Source organism: Drosophila tropicalis, unplaced genomic scaffold (genome assembly GCF_018151085.1).
Source record: "Drosophila tropicalis isolate 14030-0801.00 unplaced genomic scaffold, ASM1815108v1 contig_696, whole genome shotgun sequence".
In the NCBI taxonomy this organism is placed as follows: Eukaryota; Metazoa; Arthropoda; class Insecta; order Diptera; family Drosophilidae; genus Drosophila; species Drosophila tropicalis.
In genome coordinates, this window is record NW_027173178.1 from 419,359 (window position 1) to 433,927 (window position 14,569).

Here is a 14,569-nt window from a genome sequence, read left to right on the forward strand (position 1 = left end):
GGAAGCTGTTGAAATAGACAGTATGGAAATCGTTAAAAGAAGCTGTTGAAATAGACTGTTGAAAGAGACAGTAATGAAGTAGTTAAAAAGGAAACTGTTGAAATAAGTAAAACTATTAGAAGAGACAGTATGGATGCCTTAAGAACTTGAAAAATTTGTCATAATGCAAGCACAAGTACAAAACGAATGTTTTGATCATGGCGTGTGACGCATAACATTATGGACACAGAAGATAATTTAAATATTCTATAGAAAAAGTTGAATCTAAAATTTAGTAGTAAAGCATTATTGTGGATTACACGAGGACGTGTAAAGGTCAGGATGGCCGTGTCGGATAGAAGCTGAGAGTGAACCGTCCAAGTGAGACGAAGGTTATCCGTCCAAGCAAGCATCATGTTTTATTTTTGTAACCTGCATAGGTGAAGTTATTGAATTGAATTGAAGGAAATATGTTTTCAAATGTTTTAATTAAGAATAAATGTTAAAAGTTTGTGCGAAGAAATGTTGAACTGAATTTTTCATCAGATGGTTATCCGTCTAAGAGAGACGATTGTTAATGGTTATCCGTTTAAGAAAAACGATGATTTTGGTTGGATATCCGTCTAAAAGAGACGATGACTTAAGTTTGAAATCTATTACAAAGACATTTTTGAAGTTAATGTTTGGCATAATACACGATGACGTGTAACTTGTCAGAATGGATGTGTCGGAGAATGAATCAAAGCCTATTATGTTGTTTTATCAGGTGTCAATGAATCAAAGCCTACTATGGTGCTTTGAGAATTGTCAGGTGTCAGCGCATTGTGTAGTTTACAACACTGCCGTGCAGCGTTTGCAGACTGACACCTGACTAATAATTCAAAGCCTACTAGTTAGTTCCAATGTATTAAATGGTGCGTCAGTTGTAGCCCTGGTTGAGCATCTAAGCAACCTTAGCAACTAATGTTGAGAGCTGTCTTCGGGTCAGGTCCTATATAAAGGGGGGCCTCGGGCTAGAGAGCTCAGTGTACAACCTCCCCGGGAACTAGCAAAGTTCAAAATACAAGTAAAAAAGTGAAAGTAGTGTAAAGTACAAAAAAACAATAAAAAGACAATGAGTGATTTGAATAAAACAGGCTACGCCCCGACATATATATATATATATATGTAGGAAATGAAGTGTCAGACAGGCATAATCATGGCAATCGTTTGGTACCGAGTGAGCGAGATAGAACGACACGCAGCGGCCGTACCTATCTGGTCGACTCACTCATGAAAATAAAGCAGAAGCGTCGATCGGAAAGCACTCGCAATCGTACTCTCGCCTCGATCACATCGCACACCCAAATTTGTCGCTAAGGCCATTATAATAATTAATAAATATATGTATTCTTAACACAAAGAAACATTGTTAATAAATAATAAAAGTTTAAATAAGGAAATCACATCCTTAAGTAATATTGAATAAAATAACCAGAATAATTCCAATTCTACAAACTGGGGGCTCAACCGGGATTTCTGGCCCAAGACAATTAGTGAAAATCGTGTTTGTGTGTGTGTGTGAAGTTCGCAAATGAACAGAAAATTGTTAAAATTGCATGCATTAACGTGTAATATATATACAAAGTCAAGGTTGTTGGCGAACGAATTTCAAAAGACGCAACCACTACAAGTTCAAAAACTAGTGGAAGTTGGCGTGACTGTACGAGAGGCGACGAGTGGACGGTGAGCGGTCGGACGACGCAAGAAGAGCGTCACCCAGAATTTTGGCGCCGTTTCGGCAAAAGTCGGCGGCTGAAGTTGAGAGCAGCTCGAGAAGGGTGGTGACTCGAGAGGAAAAGAGAAAGCAGACAGCGGACACGAAATTGATGAAAATTAGTGTTCACTGTGGAAGCAGACAGCGGACACGAAGTTGATGATAACCAGTGTTCACTGTGGAAGCAGACAGACGGAGAGAGCAGACAGCGGACACGAAGTTGATGATAATTAGTGGTCACTGTGGAAGCAGACAGACGGAGAGAGCAGACAGCGGACACGAAGTTGATGATAACCAGTGTTCACTGTGGAAGCAGACAGACGGAGAGAGCAGACAGCGGACACGAAATTGATGAAAATTAGTGTTCACTGTGGAAGCAGACAGACGGAGAAAGCAGACAGAGGGCACGAAGTTGATGATAACCAGTGTTCACTGTGGAAGCAGACAGACGGAGAGAGCAGACAGAGGGCACGAAGTTGATGATAACTAGTGTTCACTGTGGAAACGGAAAACCAAAGGAGAACAGAAAGCGGAGAACAGAAACCGTTACAAAAGCAGACGACGCTGACAAGACCAAACGAGAAGGCAGCAGACACGAAGTTGAGACAATTCGTGTGGAAGAAGACAAAGAGAATTCACGAGAACGAGTGGAAAACAGCCGAGTGAGTAACGACAACAGAGTGAGTGGCAACAGAGAGCGAACCGAACAGTTGCTACAGAGATATTGAGTGGCTTCATAGAGCAGGACGACTATAGTTGGGTGAGCTGTTTAAATATTGTTTTGAGTGTGAGTTACTTTGCTTGCACAGCGAAACCAGACCGGTGGCAAAAATATCGACGAAATTGATGGATCGAGGTGAGATTCTAACGTTGCGTATTGAGGAGTTGCGCACTAAATTGAGAGAGTTAGGGCTAGAGACTACAGGCCTTAAAGCAGAGCTGCAAACGCGTCTACTCGCTCACTACGATCTAATAGAAATTGAGAATGACGGGCAGGAGGCAGATTTCGCCTCGGCTAGAACAATTCGAGAAGTCCCGAACACAGATGGGCAAAGGTCTTGGTTCACACTAAAAGATGTGGAGGGAAGCGTTTCAGAGTTTTGCGGTTTAGGTTCGATTGATGTTGTACAATGGATTAGGGAGCTAGAAGAATGCGCTTTAACCGTACAGTGGAGTCAGTTACAGCTTTTTGTGTATGCAAAACAATTGTTAAAGGGAGCTGCATTATCGTTTATACGTAGTAAGAGAGATATTTGTAGTTGGGAGTCCCTGAAAGTAGCTTTGAAAAACGAATTTAGAGTAAAGGTTTCATCAGCAGAAGTTCATAGAAGACTGAGCAATCGACAGTTAAAGAGAGGTGAGAACTTGTATGAGTTTTTGTATTCGTTAATGGAAATCGCAAAGCCAATCGATTTGGATGACGAAAGTTTAATCGAGTATTTCGTAGAAGGTATACCAGACATGAGAGCAAATAAGGCATTATTGTATCAGGCGAGAACAGTGGATGCGTTAAAAGTTCAAATAGAGACCTACTTAAAATCCTATGATCCTAGAAAGTCGTCAAAGAAAACAACATTCGAGTCATCTGTGCACAAGCAAGGTAGAGATAATAGAGAGAAAAATTCGATAACAAAAGGTGATCGCAAATGTTTTAAGTGTGGTGATCCTTCACACATGATGAGAGACTGTAACAAGAAAACGTTTACTTGTTTTAAATGTGGCAAAACAGGCCATCGTTCGTTTGAATGTAAAGATAAAGATACCACCAAAGTTGAAAGCACCAATGTTGTAGATGATAAATTAATAAAAGCATCAGGTAAATTTACTGATTCGGGTTTGGAGTTGAAAGAAGTAACTTATAAATCGATTAAGTTCAACGGTCTAATTGATACAGGAGCAAATTTGAGTCTCATACGTAAAAGCGTGTTTGTTAAACTCGGAATTAAGTCACTAACTGGATATTCGAAGACTCTTACAGGCATTGGTGGAAGTCATGTGATGACCTTCGGTAGTTTTAGCATAACTGTCAAGATAGATGGCAATGAGATGGAAGTCGAGTTTCATATCGTTCCTGATGAAGACATGGCATATGAGGCAATTTTGGGTAGAACCATATTAGATCACGTCGATTTGGTTGTTACCAAGAAAGGTACAAAGTTTGTGAGCATCAACAGAAAAGAATCACTGTGTAACGCGAATAAATCTTGTGCTGAGTTGTTTGAGGAATTTGAAAGTATGTGTATGCACAGTGCAGAACAGAATAAATTGGAAATCAAGAGTGAATTGTCACATATCAGTGCAGAAATCAGTAGTGAAGTCAAGAAGTTAATTAATAGTTACAAACCTATTAGAAATACAAACACTCCTATAGAAATGAAGATTGTACTAACGGATGAGTTGCCAGTTTATCAGCATCCAAGGCGTCTAGCAGAGTCTGATCAGAAAATCGTTGATAATATAGTACAAGAATGGTTAGAGGAGAAGATAATAAGGCCAAGTTTTTCCGAATATGCTTCGCCTGTTGTACTTGTAACAAAGAAGAATGGGAAAAAGCGTCTGTGCTGCGATTACAGAAAGCTAAATGAGAAAGTGGTCCGAGATAATTTTCCTATGCCACAGATGGACACCGTATTAGAAAAACTTCAAAGTGCGTTGGTTTACACTACTTTAGATCTAACAAACGGGTTTTTCCATGTTCCTGTTGAGGAAAAATCTCAGAAGTATACTGCATTCGTAACTCAGAATGGTCAGTATGAATTCCTGTACGTACCATTCGGAATTTCCAACTCTCCAGCAGTTTTTACCAGATTTATAATGGCAGTAATGAGAGAATCAGTAAAGAATGGAGATGGAGTGGTGTATATGGACGATATAATTATACCAAGTGTTAGCGTGAATGATGGTCTAATTAAACTTAAAAGGGTGTTGAAGATAGCTGCGGAAAATGGTTTGAGAATAAACTGGGAGAAATGTCAGATACTGCAGAGTAAAGTAAATCTTTTGGGCTATATAGTTGAAAATGGAAGTATTAAGCCAAGTAAGGAGAAGACTGATGCCGTTTCAAGATTCCCGATCCCACATGATAAGAAGTCAGTTCAACGATTTTTAGGGTTAACATCGTATTTCCGTAAATTTATCGAAGGATACGCAGTAACAGCTAAGCCCTTGACTGACATTTTGCGAAAGGACAACAAGTTTGAGTTTAAAGAATTGCAAATGGTAGCGTTTGAGCAATTGAAGTTAGCATTGATCAAAGGTCCTGTTTTCAAGCTATACAATCCTAAGCTAGAGACTGAAATTCACACTGATGCCTCGAAACATGGTTTCGGAGCTGCGCTTTTACAGAAAGATTCAGACGATGGTTTATTCCATCCGGTACAATATATGATTCGGAAAACTAAATTTTGCGAAGAGAAGTATGATTCATATGAACTTGAGGTTTTAGCAGTTATTGGAGCATTAATAAAGTGGCGTATATATGTGTTAGGATTGAGTTTTAAGATTTTGACAGGAATAGAGATGCGTAGTCCTGATGATCCCAAAATGAGAAAGCTGATAACCGATTCGTTAATAGAAGAATTAGACTGTGGTCGTGATGAGATTAGAGCGGAGGCTCGAAAGAATATCGATGAAATACAGCAGGAAATGAAAAGAACGTTCGACAAAAACAGGAAATGTGAAAGAAAATACAATTTAAACGAGTTAGTGCCGATTAAACGTACGCAGTATGGGACAGGTCTAAAGTTGAGAGGTAAATACTTAGGACCATATAAAGTTACGAAGGTGAATAGGCACGGTCGATACGACGTCGAGAAGGCTGGCGACGGTGAAGGACCTTGTAAGACCCTCAACAGTGGCTGAGTTCATGAAACCTTGGCTAGGATCATTCGGGTCGAATGACTTGTCAGGACAGCCGATTGTAGGAAATGAAGTGTCAGGCAGGCATAATCATGGCAATCGTTTGGTACCGAGTGAGCGAGATAGAACGACACGCAGCGGCCGTACCTATCTGGTCGACTCACTCATGAAAATAAAGCAGAAGCGTCGATCGGAAAGCACTCGCAATCGTACTCTCGCCTCGATCACGTCGCACACCCAAATTTGTCGCTAAGGCCATTATATTAATTAATAAATATATGTATTCTTAACACAAAGAAACATTGTTAATAAATAATAAAGTTTAAATAAGGAAATCACATCCTTAAATAATATTGAATAAAATAACCAGAATAATTCCAATTCTACATATATATATATACTAGGTTGAAGAATATAATTAAATTGTAAATTTATGTTAACATTACATGACAAAGTTCGTCAAAATATTAAAGTAAAGCAGAGATTGAGGACAATCTTAAAGTAAGGACGGCCGAGTTGTAGTAGGCCCAGTGTCCAAAGCATAAGCAAAGCATTATAACTATTGATATGGATTCCTCACTCTCTGATTTCATAAAGCGTCTCTCGCTCTGCCTTGTAAGGGAAGATGCTCTCTTTATTGTTGAATATCTAACTACTCTGTCTGCGAGCAGAGAGTCAGTTCGTAAGCAGTATCCAAACTGATCAAATCAAATAAATAAAGCAACGAGCAGTTAATAAGTGACACAACCGTATTATTTACACTACCATACAAGTAAATTGCTGCGACTGAGACAGCGGAAGCTACCAACAACATAAACAATTCCATCCAAAACACGCGAAAAAGTCTGCTGAATCTCACACACACACACACAGAAAGCAGCACATAAATTTATAAAACAACAACTGCAAACGGCCATAACAACAAAATAAAGTCAACTTGTTTGTTAGGTGAATTTGTTCATTTCGTTTGTGGCTGCCTCTTTTTATACCTTTGCAGAGGGTATTGTAAAATTAGTCAGATATTTGTAATGCACAGAGGAGGTTTCCGACCCCGTAAAATATATATATTCTTGATCAGCATGAAAAGTTGAGTCGATATAGCCATTTCCGTCTGTCCGTCCGTCCGTCTATGCAAAATAACTTCACGCCGCCGGTATAGTGGTCCGATCCTGACAATTTTCATACTCTATATGCTCCGGGATATAATTAGCTCAAATATTCAGTTCATACCGATAGGTTTTAAGATGGCGGCGTGATTTTCACAGACGGACGGACGGACGGACAGACAACTACAACTAATTACGAGCGAGGAAGGACAAGATCGCAGTTTTTATACCCGAAAGCGATGTTTCGGAACCGATAGAGTGCCAAAGTCTGTTGTAGTCACTACATAGTATACGAAAAGCTTTATGCAATGAAAAGTTAGTTGTGCAAGTGGGAAGTATAAGCGGTGTGAAATTGCGGGTCCTTCTAGATGGAACAGAAATGTTAATTTGGCTCAACAGCTCGGAAGAGTCAATCTCACCATTCAAAAGTTTGGTTAATTAACTGAAGTCGACTAGAATAAGATGAAAGTTGTACAGTTGGATCCCAGCGCAAATCACGAAAGGCAAAGAGTAAAAACTGTTTTTGTACAGATTCTAATTTGTTTTGATAAAACTCATATTCAGGAGACCAAACAGAAGATCCATATTCTAATATGGGGCGGACTAGAGAAATAAAAAGTATTTTGATAGTATGTGGATCCTTGAACTCCTTCGACCAGCTCTTTATAAAGCCTAGAACACTCTTAGCCCTAGTAACAGTAGTTGATATATGCTGATTAAAACTAAGTTTAAGATCCCCCTCTTTTACAACGAATGAAGTATTATTAATTCTTTCTAACGGGAAATTATTTAAAAAGTAACTCGTTAATTGGGGAGAACCTTGAGAAAAAGACATAACTTTGCACATAGAACAGCTTGGAGATAACAAGTAAGCCCTAAACTAGACAGAGTCTACGATGCGATTAGCGAGTTTAGTATCGACTTTATATGCGTTAATATATCTTTTACTCGTTTTTCCATTTATGTTACCTGTTCTTACATTCCACATCAATCGGAATGGCCAACCTACTTACTACACTTAGGATCTATTAAATTTATACTTGAGCTACTTTCTAACAGTGACTTATAAATTGTCCTTGGGGACTTTAACCTGCCCACTATGACTTGGTTAACACTCAATGCTAGAAAAACGTTGTTGCCCTCTGGGTGTCACGATTTTATTGATGGTCTGCTTGTGCTTGCTATTCACCATTTTTATTAATGATCTCCATACCGTTCTTTTAAATTCCAGAGTTCTTATATATGTCGAATATTCATTATTATTAGTATTTTCCATTTTCTTTACTTTAAATAATTTCTACTGCAGCGAGTATTATGTGTTATTCCGGCACGTCTGCTTTTGCGACATCTGACATTCTGCAATCTCAACATACAAATTGTCAACCTGTAAAGGGCAGTGTTGGACATACCATAGTTACAGATGACATACCTGTCAATTCACATATCAAATATTAACAAAACATTAGCCTACTCTTAGGCATTCTAAATTCTCCGACATATACAAATTAAACACTTCCTTCACTCACGGTATAAAAAAATACAATTTTTATTTAAAGTCACTTTACAATTACAACTTAATGATAACTGAAAGATTCTGACTGAGTGAATTCCGCGGAGCTAAAGCGAAGTTTTACCGGATGGTTTCGACTAAGGCTTAAGACTGATTTTCTATGATTTGATTATGTTGGATGAAGGCTTGGATAATTGACGTCGTCGCAGGCGGCGGCGTTGGCTGAGTCCAATAGTCCACTAAGAGCGTGGGACCATTCTTTGTTTACACAAGTGTTCAGGACCATTCTTTGTTTATTGCCGAAATTTGTGGGGTGATTCTGGGTATCAGGTTTGTTGTTTATCCTAACGATCGGACTGTTGCTGGGGATAGGCGATCATGCGACAAATTGGCATCTGACGATTGAGTGGGGTGACTTGTTGTTTATCCTAGCTATCGGACTGTTATTTGAGACAGGCGATCATGCGACAAATGGGCATGTGACGACTGGGTGGGGTTGACCAATGGGAATTGCTTGTGATGATGAAATAGGATCGGCCAATGGGCATGTGTTGACGGACTTGGGTTTTATGGTATAAGTACTTGACTCCTTGTTATGATAGAAGTGCTTAACTCCTCCCCCTTTAAGTGCGGACGTCCTCGGTCGCAACAACATATTGAACTGGCGCGATTGAGACTTCCATTGGTGGACCATGGTTGCCTGTTTCGTGGCTGCAGAATTTTTTGATGATGTAATATGTTATCACTGCGGCTGCCAGAAGGGTTAGAATAATCCAGCTTGACGAAGACATAATCAAGTTGTTTCTTTGGATTCTCTCCAGATTATTAGTATTATTGATGTGTAGTTCCTTGATCATTTCCAGAGATAACCTTTCACCTCTTTGCTGCTTATCTGATAGTAATTGCAACAGCGGCGGTTGAACCTCGACTTCAAAGCGTGTCTTCACAATATACCAGGAGTCTTCTATGACGACTGTCGCGTTTTCCGCTTGAATTATGAAGGTGCCTTCTAGGGTAATATTTTCTCCATTGATGTTGATGTCTCCTTGAAATTGGTTCAGCAGCAAGGTACCGGGCATTATTTCCGAATGGGATTTTACGTGCTGGTTGTTGATGACCTTACATTGTGGATTCCTTCTTTGCAAGTAGGCTCCTACACATTTACTGTTTTCTAAATTAGTCAGATCTTCCAGTTTACAGATTGTCTTACCATTATGAATATTACATTTACTCTTATTGATTAACCCGAAGTATTTCTTGTTACATTTCATGATATTCTCATAGTCTATTTCTTCTATAAATTTTTGATTTTTAATTGGTATTGCAAGGATTTGTTTACAAATTTCATTAATTACTCTGGGTAGGCTAACAATATAAAGGAGTGATTTACCGTCTGAGGCTATGCTGACCTCGGCAAACTCTATTAGTTCTTCAATGTTTACAAATGTTAGACTCTCTTCTTTAATTGTGTCAATAAAATCTATTTCATCAGAGGACAGTATTAATGAGTTTACGGTATTGGCCTTAGCCCAATCAATTGCGTAAATAATATTTGTTATTTCTTCTCTTAAAAGACTCAATTTAAATTTGGTTATTTCGATTTCTTCTGTCTTATTATTATATTCGGGTTTACCTCTAATTAATATGGTATTAGTTATCTTAATTAAATCGTTTATCTTATTTTCTATTAGATTATTAATAATGACCTGCCGATTATTGTTTTCCAATTGTTCATTGATCTTATCTACCACAATCTTATGATCCTCGTGATCAGGTGTGCCCGCTAACCATTTCCAAGCCGTGCCAAGTATATCAAGCGATCTTTTGTTTCTGAATTTCATCGGCTGAAGCCTCCTTAATTCGTTCTGTATCCGAGTTATCTCGTAGGCCAAAAAAGGTTGATACGGACTAAGGTTTGATGAATTCTTAACGACTTCTTTTAGAACGGATATGGCCATTTGATATTTTTCTAATTCGATGACGTGAATGATTTTAAACGTTCCGTTCTGGCGCGCGGCTAACCCGGTTTCCAACATGACCACTCTTGACTTAGTATAGTCTAATATGGTTGTGTGACCCCAGCAAAGTGGTAACATGAGCAATCTATCGGAAGAGGATGTTTATCAATACTTCAAGTGGTTTTTATGAACTATCCTTCCTGACCTGGTTTTAATCTTGGTATTAAGATCTTCGGCTACTATTTCTTTTTTATATCTAGACGTTAGTTTCGAGCCTAGCCGTTTATTAATCCTAACGTAGATGATTTCACCTGGATCGTAGATTTTGACGGGTTTTTTTGTTTTATTATGGTAATCTAGGTCCTTATTTTGCTTCTTTAAAATGGTTTCTGCAATCTTTTCCCTTTCAAGTGCTAATTTTTCTGGATTATGGATTAAATTTGTTACAAAAAATGCTTCTATTGGCTTTTTGTTGGTGGTACTATGGATGGTTTTATTGTATTCGTCAACGGCTTTGAATATTAAATCCTCGAATTCCATTTCGGGGTGCTCTAGCTTCAAGCATCTCATTATTTCTGTATATGTTGAATGAAATCTTTCTACTTGGCCGTTGCTAGACGAAGTATATGGTGGAGTAGTGTGGACTTGTATACCTAACTGATTATTCAAAAGAAATTTTATTGATGCAGAATTTAAAGCCTTTTCGTTATCCATCACCACGGTTTTTGTCATACCGAAGGCTATTAACAACTCACGTAAGGGTACTTTAAGATGTTCTGCTGCTTTTGAGTTTACGAGTTTAACTTGCGCGTATTTAGAAAATTTGTCTATTGCGGTTAAAATAATCTTATTTTGGGTGGAATATAAATCTATATGAATAATTTCACCTGGATATTTCGGAATAGGGGTTGGTTGTATTTCTTGGTTCGGAGGGTGTCTTTGGTATTTAGAGAGTTTGCACGTTTGGCAAGAGTTTACTATTGCTTCTATCTTTTTCTTCATACCGGGGAAAAAATATTCAGATAAAATTTGTTTTTTTATTTTCAACGGAATTTCTATGTGCTCTGAGGTGTTCTTTTATTATGATATCTTGTTGTTGGATCTGATCATGGACATCTATAGTTTGAATATGCGTGAACCTTGCCTTGTAATTCCTAAAATGCTCTGGAAATATTTCTTGGATTTTTCCCATGATACTTTCAGAAGTAAAAATACCATTAACTATTCTAGGATCCATTTTTTCTTTCAAGATGGTTACAAGATCTTCTTCGGAATAATTGCTTCTCACTATTGTATGTCTATGACATGTAGGGAACGGTATTTCAAAGGTAGTGGATTCGTTATCACCAGTAAGGATAAACAATTGGTTTTTAAAGACATTGACGGGGATTTCCATTGCTGGAATGAGTTCATGACCTGAGCTTTCATCACTATGGGCTGTAGCTGACGTACTGCTAGCATTTATGCTGGTAGGGTTTCTAGAGAGTGCGTCTGCTACCACGTTTGAGCTACCCGGCTTATATTTCAACTCGTAGTTATATTCCTCCAGGTAACTTTTCCATTTCTTCAGCTTTGTGTTGTTATTTTTCGGGCTGAGAGCATAAGTGAGAGTCTGGTGGTCAGTGTAAATGATCACTTTGGATTTGCCGTATACATACATCCTTAACTTATCCAATGCCCATACTATTGCTAGCATTTCTCTTTCATTTGTAGCATAATTTTCTTCGGCCTTGGATAACGCACGGGAAAGGAATGTAATGGGTCTACCGTTCTGTTCTAGAGAAGCTCCTAATGCAAAGTTTGAAGCATCAGTGGTTAGATGGAACTCTTGTTTAAAATCAGGGTATGCTAACATCACATCTTGTGATACTAGTGCATTTTTTACTTTCTCAAAGGCATCGAGTTCGGCTTCACCGAATCGGATTTCAATCTTGCTTGAGACATTCTTTTTAGCTCTGCCATGTTCTCCTCTCAATAACGCCGTCAAGGGTCTAGCTAACTTAGCAAAATCTTTGATAAATCTTCTGTAATAACTAGCTAATCCCAGGAAGGACCTTAGTTGTTTTAGGTTCTTTGGTATGGGGAACTTTTTAATGGCTTGAATTTTCTCTGGATTGGTTTTAACTCCTTCCCTTGAGATAACTACGCCTAGGAAGTCAACACTGTGTCTTAGGAATTTGCATTTATCTACTTGGACCTTCATATTTGCTTTGGACAAGGTAGAAAATACTAGAGCTAGATGTCGGAAATGCTCTTCCTCAGATTTACTGAATATTATAATATCATCAATGTAGACATAGCAAATTTTTCCGATGAGGTCTCTCAAGATGTCATCGAGAGCTCTTTGGAATATTGATGGGGAATTTTTTAGACCAAAGGGGAGTCTTGTGAACTCGTATTTCCCTCCATTTACAGAAAATGCTGTTTTTTCAATATCAGATTCCTTAAGGGAAATCTGATGAAATCCGCTCTTTAGATCAAGAACAGAGAAATACTTATTGTTGCCCAACTGCGCAACCATTTCTCCGATTTCAGGGATAGGATACTTATCCGAAACTGTAACTGCATTGAGCTTTCTGTAATCAATGACCATCCTATATTTCTTATTCCCAAGGCTATCGCTCTTTTTAGGGACTATCCATACAGGGGAATTATAGGGCGACCGTGAGGGTCGTATTATACCATCTCGTAGTAATTCTTGTAGCTGGTCTTCTACTACTTCTTTGAGAGAAGCTGGGTACGGATAATGTTTGGTGTAGACTGGAGTGTCTGTTGTCGTTCGGATTTCTCCTTGGACATTAGTAGCATAAGTCAACTTCTTATTTGGGTCTGCGAAAAGCGATTCGTACTCCTCTTGGAGTGCCTTTAACCCTAGTTTCTGCTGATTGGTGAGCTCCTCTGATTCGATCGTATGGACCTGATGAGCTCGCATCTGCTTTACTTTAACAACGTGAGAGTTGTTGACAAATAATAGATCTTTCCCTATATCAATAATGGCGTTTAATTCTCTTAGTGTGTCATTACCTAGAATCCCATGGAACGGATTCAAATTAGGTAATAAGAAGAAAGTTATAGGTTTGTTGGGCTCGTTAAATAAACCCAAATGGATATGGCTGGTGATTAGAATGCTACCACTTACGGTGTTCGCGTAAAACTTGTGTTCATTTGTTTTGACGTTTTTGGCTATTTCTGGTTGGACATAGTTTTTGTTGGAGCCGGTGTCTATTAAGAAATTGTATGCGGTTCCGTCTTTGTCCCGGACAACAAAGTACGGCAAAGAGGAACACTTTAACCTAAAAATTAACGGTGTCCTCAATTTGTGGCTGTTGAGATTCCTGTGATTGTGATTTGGTTTCCTCTTTATTCTGCGGGACTAACTCTGAGTTGTCACCTTGTGAGGTAAAATATTCCTCCTGCTGTTGATATTCACGAACCTCAGAATATGGGACTAATTCGTAAAGGTCTTCTTGGCCTTGGTAAGCAGACTGATAATCGGACATATCGGAGTAATGCTCTTCTTGAGGCGGTATGGTGATATATTGTTCACCTGACATACCGGTTTCGATATGGAATTGCCTCTGAACTTTATTGGGAAAATTTCCGGTGGACTGGTTGACTCTTTTGAGAGCAAATTGTTGTGGTGAATTAGCGTTTGGCTTGTTCATGTAGTCAACTTTTTTGTTAGAATAGAGCCGTCGACATCCATAGGAGTTGGTGCCGGCTGAGGCTTCGGAGCAAATGGCCTCGGTGGTGCATTGAAAAACATGGAGTTTTTCGTTTGAGGGAATTTATTTTGGGGAATGAACACGTTTTGCATTGGTTTTTGATTATAAAAGTTGTTGTTATTATAAGGTTTTGGTGGAATTGCCGGTATGTATGGTTGTTGAGGTTGCAAGTAATTTTTTGCATAATGCGGGGGGTTTTGGTCCTACTGGTGGACGAGTGTCACGATGGCTGATATTGTTCCTAGCCCTTTTATTGTCCAACATCTCGCACAGTTGCAATGCATGCCTCAGATCTCTGGGTTGAGCTAAGCTCATTCTGTCTGATAGATCTCCGTTAAGACCTCTTATGAAGGTATCTAGAGCCCTATCTCTGACCTGTTTTTGCCATGGTTTCCATAGTCTCGGGAGTGTAACCCAGTGTTTCGATTTGGTCTAGTATTAAAGACATCTGTTGGTAAACGGCGAAGTAAAATTGATGAATGGATGCGCCTTTTTGGGTCATGGTGAATAGCTGATATTCTAGAGTGCTTAAATCTCGTTTGTCTGAGTACTCAGATAACAGACACTGAGAGATTGCACCCCAATGTAAAGCAGTGCGATATACTTTCAACAGTGTATTCGCATGGCCTGTAATTTTGCCTCGAATGGTTACCAGAATTGCAAAGTATTTGGGTGTT